The sequence below is a fragment of the Schistocerca piceifrons genome, chromosome 5 (assembly GCF_021461385.2).
Source record: "Schistocerca piceifrons isolate TAMUIC-IGC-003096 chromosome 5, iqSchPice1.1, whole genome shotgun sequence".
Taxonomy (NCBI): domain Eukaryota; kingdom Metazoa; phylum Arthropoda; class Insecta; order Orthoptera; family Acrididae; genus Schistocerca; species Schistocerca piceifrons.
The window spans coordinates 410,949,189-410,958,070 of record NC_060142.1 but is presented as its reverse complement, the minus strand read 5'-3'; positions in this window follow the sequence as shown (position 1 = coordinate 410,958,070).

The following is an 8,882-nucleotide window of genomic DNA, read 5'->3' as shown; positions in this document are numbered from 1 at the left end:
TAATTTTATGTGATCATTCCACTTCAAATCGTTCGGCACCCATACTCCCAGATATTTTACAGAAGTAACTGCTACCAGTGTTTGTTCCGCTATCATATAATCATACAATAAAGGATCCTTCTTTCTATGTATTCGCAATACATTACATTTATCTATGTTAATGGTCAGTTGCCACTCCCTGCACCAAGTACCTATCCGCTGCAGATCTTCCTGCATTTCGCTACAATTTTCTAATGCTGCAACTTCTCTGTATACTACAGCATCATCCGCGAAAAGCCGCATGGAACTTCCGACACTATCTACTAGGTCATTTATATATATTGTGAAAAGCAATGATCCCATAACACTCCCCTGTGGCACGCCAGAGGTTGCCTTAACGTCTGTAGACGTCTCTCCATTGATAACAACATGCTGTGTTCTGCTTGCTAAAAGCTCTTCAATCCACCCACACAGCTGGTCTGATATTCCGTAGGCTCTTACTTTGTTCATCAGGCGACAGTGCGGAACTGTATCGAACGCCTTCCGGAAGTCAAGGAAAATAGCATCTACCTGCGAGCCTGTATCTAATATTTTCTGGGTCTCATGAACAAATAAAGCGAGTTGGGTCTCACACGATCGCTGTTTCCGGAATCCATGTTGATTCCTACAGAGTAGATTCTGGGTTTCCAAAAACGACATGATACGCGAGCAAAAAACATGTTTCCGGAATCCATGTTGATTCCTACAGAGTAGATTCTGGGTTTCCAAAAACGACATGATATGCGAGCAAAAAACATGTTCTAAAATTCTACAACAGATCGAAGTCAGAGATATAGGTCTATAGTTTTGCGCATCTGCTCGACGACCCTTCTTGAAGACTGGGACTATCTGTGCTCTTTTGCAATCATTTGGAACCTTCCGTTCCTCTAGAGACTTGCGGTACACGGCTGTTAGAAGGGGGGCAAGATATTTCGCGTACTCTGTGTAGAATCGAATTGGTACCCCGTCAGGTCCAGTGGACTTTCCTCTGTTGAGTGATTCCAGTTGCTTTTCTATTCCTTGGACACTTATTTTGATGTCAGCCATTTTTTCGTTTGTGCGAGGATTTAGAGATGGAACTGCAGTGCGGTCTTCCTCTGTGAAACAGCTTTGGAAAAAGGTGTTTAGTATTTCAGCTTTATGCGTGTCATCCTCTGTTTCAATGCCATCATCATCTCGGAGTGTCTGGATATGCTGTTTCGAGCCACTTACTGATTTAACGTAAGACCTGAACTTCCCAGGATTTTCTGTCAAGTCGGTACATAGAATTTTACTTTCGAATTCACTGAACGCTTCACGCATAGCCCTCCTTACGCTGACTTTGACATCGTTTAGCTTCTGTTTGTCTGAGAGGTTTTGGCTGCGTTTAAACTTGGAGTGAAGCTCTCTTTGCTTTCGCTGTAGTTTCCTAACTTTGTTGTTGAACCACGGTGGGTTTTTCCCGTCCCTCACAGTTTTACTCGGCACGTACCTGTCTAAAACGCATTTTACGATTGCCTTGAACTTTTTTCCACAAACAATCAATATTGTCAGTGTTGGAACAGAAATCTTCGTTTTGATCTGTTAGGTAGTCTGAAATCTGCCTTCTATTACTCTTGCTAAACAGATAAACCTTCCTCCCTTTTTTTTATATTCTATTAACTTCCATATTCAGGGATACTGCAACAGCCTTATGATCACTGATTCCCTGTTCTGCACTTACAGAGTCGAAAAGTACGGGTCTGTTTGTTATCAGTATGTCCAAGATGTTATCTCCACGAGTCGGTTCTCTGTTTAATTGCTCGAGGTAATTTTCGGATAGTGCACTCAGTATAATGTCACTCGATTCTCTGTCCCTACCACCCGTCCTAAACATCTGAGTGTCCCAGTCTATATCTGGTAAATTGAAATCTCCACCTAAGACTATAACATGCTGAGAAAATTTATGTGAAATGTATTCCGAATTTTCTCTCAGTTGTTCAGCCACTAATGCTGCTGAGTCGGGAGGTCGGTAAAAGGAGCCAACTATTAACCTAGCTCGGTTGCTGAGTGTAACCTTCACCCACAATAATTCACAGGAACTATCCACTTCTACTTCACTACAGGATAAACTTCTACTAACAGCGACAAACACGCCACCACCGGTTGCATGCAATCTATCCTTTCTAAATACCGTTTGTGCCTTTGTAAAAAATCGCCAGAATTTATTTCTGGCTCATTAGACTAAAGGCAGAGAAATACTGTTGCTGTCTAATATTTTAGTTCATGGCTCGAGAGTTGTTAAAAATAGATGTTTTCCTAGGTTTTAACAATACTGTTCGTTAATGTCTGCATGAAGGTAGTAAGGTTCTGTGTTACTTGTAGACAAAATACATTTCATTGCTGTGTAATTTCTCACTTATTCAAATCCTCTGCCGAATATTTTGGGTGCCCAAAGGGCGAAACATACTTGACATCTGAAGGGAAAGCATTCACAGCAACATAATGCTTTCCTGTATTCTGCATATAACACAGGCGCGAAACTGTGTTAAGCGACCACTGTGTGAACAGCGTCGCGCCTCCTCTTGATGCCAAGCCATTTGTCATCAGCACCGGACACTGGCAAGCGCTGTTCCTTGGCACGAGTTGCCAAATACACTTTCACCTACAGTGGCCCATTACTCACTATGAGTGCCAGCCAGGGTTTAATAATGTGCTTTCATTTCCTCTGTCTGTGTACATTTCTCTTGAAGTATGAGTGAAAAATTAGTATTATTCCCTGCCGGTGAGAATACTCATCAATCTCGTTAATAACGTTACTCAGTAGATCTTGTAATACCTGTACTGGTACACAGAAACACGCAAGTGAAAAGCCTACTTTTGTAGCAAGTCCACAAGCATAGCAGTCTCTTCTTTTATTGCTATAGAGCAAGTCTCACGTTTCAGAAATATTGTTTCCCTTTGTCTTTCCCCTTTTTTCTTTTCTTTTATATGTGCACAGGTCATCTCTCTGAATATAACTCAATGGTTAAAAGTTGACACCATTGATCAAATACATCGCGGAAATTGAAGCAAGGATGCCGCTGAAAAAGATTTCATTACTAACTAGCGCGACACTATCTGCATTTAACAACTCATTGTAACTTACCACATCCTTAATTTGGAATCAGAGATACATCATGCAGAACAATAACTCCATACCGCTCAGAGCATAGAAGAAGCCTATAAACTGTGTAGACATACAGCCTGTAGCAACTGACGAATAACTACGATCAGTCACACGCATCCAGACGAAATGTTTGCCATCCTTTTGTGACGTCCACAGCCAAAACTGTAAGATTCATCCACCACAAACACGATGCTACCTGCATTTCGTGATACAGTGTACCAAATCGGCCTATACCAAACTTTTGTCCGCATTCAAATATCATATCATGCTTATGTGGCACTATTTAGTATAAACAGGCTATAGTAGTCTGCCATGCAACTCTCCAAGCTTTCGAGCAACAATACCATAGTTCATCGCTGCTCTTCAACCCTTCATCCTCACGCACAATACCTACACTCAGATTGCCGATATGGCACAGAATAATAGGAGTAGAAATTAGAAAAATAACTGATAATGTTTTACTAGCATCGAAGACGCTTCACAAGTTCCCAGCAGCTAACCTGACTTCACGCAGTGGTGTTTCCGCTAGGCCCTCTGTAATATGTTGCTCAGCCAGTGAGTGCGATGTAGATACTAGGTTCAGTTTACGTTTTTTCCAAAAAAATTTCTTTTATTTATTGTATTAGTACCGGTCCAACCAAACAGTTCCTTCTTGTGGTACAGGTTTCCAGGAATATTATTTTGTAATATGTCGATCAGATTTTCCTCATCCTTTTGTCTCATTGCCCACATTTTATTCTGAGACGGTATTTCATTCCAGATATATCTCGATTGTTTTCTTTAATCGGAGATAAATTTTTGGTCCGGACTCTGCTTATTGTATGCATGGAAAAAATGGCGTTACCCGAAATTTGAGTTTTCCGCTAAGTTTCGCTGAAACCAGCTGTATAACAGGCTGTACAGTAATTTTCAAACCAGAACACAGCATTTTTAACTGCGACTGTGGTGAGAGAGCCATACTTTCGTGTTGGTATTCCTCGCCAGCCCTCCACTTTTTGTAAATACTGGAATCCAAGGAGGGTAATGACGTTCCCTGTGGCCTTCCAAGGATCTGATTCGATCCTACTTACAGGCGTGAATGATGCAGTCAGTCTTATCATCGATTACTCAGAGCTTATCGTGGTCACATACGTGAACAGGAAGTGCTATACCACAGTTGTAATAATGGGAGAGCTCCCAAATTTGATTCATTAACCGAAATGTATTCTGCCTCTAAGATTTACATGCAAACAGGGAAATAAATATCAAGCACTGAAATCGGGAGGAAAAAGAAGGTTAGTGTACCAGGTTTCACATGTGATCAAGAATTAATTAAAAATAAAATTTAGTAAATGAGGTTAAGGAAACCACTGTGATGTACGACGAACGAAAGCGAGAATTAATACTAGCAATGAGGAGCAACAGTGTAGCATGATGGCATGTTACCTATATGAATGTCAGTGTAAGGTAATCCCTGACAGCTGCAATCGCGTGGGCGCGGCAGCTTCGTGTTTCTGCCCCAGCCAATAACGTAACATGATCTTGTTAACGTATCTATGGCAACGCTCAATTTTGTCATAGCTTTGTAAACGGCTACTGTTTCGTCTGCAGCCATCAGCTCTTCGTAACTGAAAGCTCGCAACAGCGCTGCAAGCTGTCAGGGACCTTATTACGCCATTTCGACTGTAGCCTATAGGCATAACACCTCTCTGTGTTAAGCCCGTTTTACAAGAGGGACTTTCTGGTCAAAATAGTCTACTCTAAGTGCATGCGCCCTTCGTGCCTGAGTATAACTGGCAGCCAACCACATCGCGAATATGTCTACGACGCCAATGATCTATAAACTGTTTCGAGTGCGGAGTTCTGAATTTCTGAGTTCGCTGCACACTGCCCATGCACACAAACAGGGAACTGCGACGATATCTGCTAACAGCGCCTGTTCTGGCTGATCTCACTCCTACTATAGAAATGGATTTTGTGCTTTTCTGTCTTCTTAATCTTTATTGTATTATTTGCTTTGTTTTCGCCACACAATGAGAAGGATACACAAAGTCCTGATGTTCTCGCTACTATTGATCTCCTAAAAGAGAGACGAAATAGACGAAATATCCGAAAACAAAAAAAGTATTTACGTTTTACACAGACAAAGCCTATTCTATGTATAAATAAGGACGAAAACAGATAAATATGTTTTAATGAAAATGATTTCAACTACGACAAAGTCAGAATTTTTGGCGAGGTAAGTAAATTTCCATGATATTTGGCACTCAGCAAGAAAACAAGATACAAAGGATAAAGTAAAAAGGCGCTAACTACTGCTTTCTAGATACCCTCTCGTGTATCAAGTATATATTTCCTCGACCAAATAAATGTACATGTTTTAAAATGTTTGGACGACACTTTTCCTATTGTTTTAGCTCCGAGGAGTGTAGAGAATTTACCATAGGACAGCTGCTAAGATCATCGACTAAGGATTTTGGTTTGATCATTAATAAATTCTATTATGTTTCCTACATACCAATATTTGCTCCTCTCATACCGTCACTTTCACCGTTCAGGTGCCAACTCTCACAACACAAGCGACTTTGGCACTGACGTGTACACGAAAACTATTACCCGAGACATACGAGCCGCAGTCTCATTTGACCCGAGAAGTTAATTGAGATAACAAAAGTTGATCATGTAAAAGCGGCTATGCGTAGATGGTGTCTGGTGGTTGTTTTCTGATCGCAAAGATCACAATAATCATTTATATCATGCGAATACTAAGCGTCGTACTCGATTTTGAAGCGCGTGAGGCCTTAGTCAGATTTTCGGCACCATGGTGCCTACCGTGGGGTTCTCTGTGATGGAGATGCTACGTGTTGACTTCTGCAGGACACCGACGAAAGTCAGGCGGAGTGAACTTGCTGGGACCTATTTAAAAACCCGGTCCCAGTAAAAATGACAATGACCCGTCCAGGCAAGCACAATTTTTTGTTGCCGCAAAAGCTATGCCCATCTTACAAACGAGTTCTAAGAGAACTCTCAATATGTGGTAGGTTGTCATTATTTAGTTGGTCCTAACACGCCAACAGCCTAGCCTCCCAGGATGGTATCCTGTGGTGCTGATGCCCTTCTTCATACTAAAGCGCCTTTCTAAGGATCACCGCTATTATTGTGACCTCTAACAAGCGCAGTTTGAAATGCCTTGCTTTACAGTTAACAGGGCTCAAAATTATTCCTTCCAGAGGAATGCTGATAATTAATTTCCCTCTCTCTCGTCTCAGGAAGATAAATATTTTGTTTTAATTTTTAACTTCATTCCCTAACAAAATAAGTTAGTGTAACATCTTCTTGACACTTTACATCAGAATACACGCTTACGAACACACAAGAAAGTCTGCGCCGTGTACTTCGTTATTTTACAGTCCTGAGGAACGTAATTGTTAATGATGAGATGGAGTCAAATATGACATATTCCTAACAAATAGCTCGATGTAGGTGAAAGAAATGTAATATAGTTACATTTTCCTTTTGGACCTCTCGGTTCCGAGAGTTCCGGAACATGTACAGAATAGAGATCAAAATAAATATCATTTCTTTTTATTATGAAAACCACACACTGGATGTTGTACGGCTATACAGCGAGCCCTTCAGAGTTTGTGGTTCACATTACTGTACACGCTGGTACGTCTAATACACAATAGCACGTCCTCTGGCGTAGATGCATGCCTGTATTCGTCGTGGCATACTATCCACAAGTTCATCAAGGCACAGTTAGTCCAGATTGTCCCACTCCTCAACGGCGATGTGGCGTAGATCCCTCAGAGTGGTTGGCTGGTCACGTCGTCCATTAACAGCCCTTTTCAATCTATCCCAGGTAGGTGCGATAGGGTTCATGTCTGGAGAACATGCTGGCCACTCTAGTCGAGTGACGTCGTTATTCCGAAGAAAGTCATTCGCAAGATGTGCACGATGGATGCGCACATTGTCGTCCATGAAGACGAATGCTTCGCCAATATGCTGCCGATATTGTTGCATTATCGGCCGGAGGATGTCATTCACGTACCGTACAGCCGTTACGGCGCCTTCCATGACCACAAGAGGCGTACGTCGCCCCCACATAATCCCACCCAAAACAGCAGGGAACCTCCACCTTGCTGCACTCGCTGGACAGCTTGTCCAAGGCGTTGAGTCTTACAGGGTTGCCTCCAAGCACGTCTCCGACGATTGTCTTGTTGAAGGCATATGCGACACTCATCGGTGAAGAGAACGTGATGCCAATCCTCAGCAGTCCATTCGACATGTTGTTGGGCCCATCTGTGTCCCGCTGCATGGTGTCGTGGTTGCAAAGATGGACCTCACCACGGACGTCGGGAGTGAAGTTGAAGTTACGCATCATGCAGCCTATTGCGCACAGTTTGAGTCGTAACACAACGTCCTGTGGCTGCACGAAAAACATTAATCAACATGGTGGCGTTGATGTCAGGGTTCCTTCGAGCCATAATCCGTAGGTAGCGCTCATCCACAGCAGTAGCAGCCCTTGGGCGGCCTGAGCGAGGAATGTCATCGACAGATCTGTCTCTCTGTATCTCCTCCATGTCCGAACAACATCGCTTTGGTACACTCCGTGACGCCTGGACACTCTCCTTTTTGAGAGCCCTTCCTGGCACTAAGTAACAATGCGGACGCGATCGAACCGCGGTACTGACCGTCTAGGAGACAACACGATCCGTGTACATCCTTTCTGCTGGAATGCTGGAACTGATCGGCTGTCGGACACCCTCCGTCTATTAGGCACTGTTCATGCATGGCTGTGTACATCTTTGGGCAGGTTTACTGACATCTCTGAACACTCAAAGGGACTGTCTCTGTGATACAATATCCACAGTCAACGTCTATCTTCAGAAGTTCTGGGAACCTGGGTGATGCAAAACATTTTTTGATGTATTTACTTAGTAATGGTAGAATACTTATCTTTTATATCTCTCCTGTCTGATATAACTAAAAGTGAGGAGCGTGGAATTATGTATACTAAAAACTAAACTCCACCCGAACAGGCCATGAAGGCACAACGGTACCGAACGGCCGCCGTGTTATCCTCAGCCCACTGGCATCACTGGATGCGGAAACGGAGGGGCATGTGGTCGGCCCACCCATCTCCCGGCCGTATGTTGGTTTACAAGATCGGAGGATTATATATACATTGACTGGAAAAAATTAGCTACACCAAGAAGTAGGAGTTGTGCGAGCTAAACGAAACTTGGTAGGCGTTTATGTACACCCGAAAGATAACGTTTACTGAAATTTGGCGACAGGCAGATAAGAACAGCACTGGTGGCGTCACTACGAGGATTCAAATCGAGTTGTCTTCAAATACGTGTTGCAACGGTCGTGAACGTTAATTACTTTTGAGATTGAACGTGATGAATGTGTGTAAGACACCGACTATGCCATTATCAACAGCTCACTGACTTTGGACTAGGTTGTGTAATAGGGTTACTAGAAGCTGGATGTTCCTTACGCGATATTGCAAGAAAACTTGATAAGAATGTAGCCACTGTACGTGATTACTGTCACCTGTGGCTAAGGGAACGTCCGGTCGCAAAAAGACCGGGCCCCGGACGGCTATGTGGCACTATCGAGAGGGACGACCTTCACGTTCGGCGTATGGCTCTGGCGCATCGTACTGCATCTCCAGGAGCAATTATAGCAGCAGTTGGCACCACAGTGATCCAATTAACTACTACGAACAGGTTACTTCAAAGACAGTTCC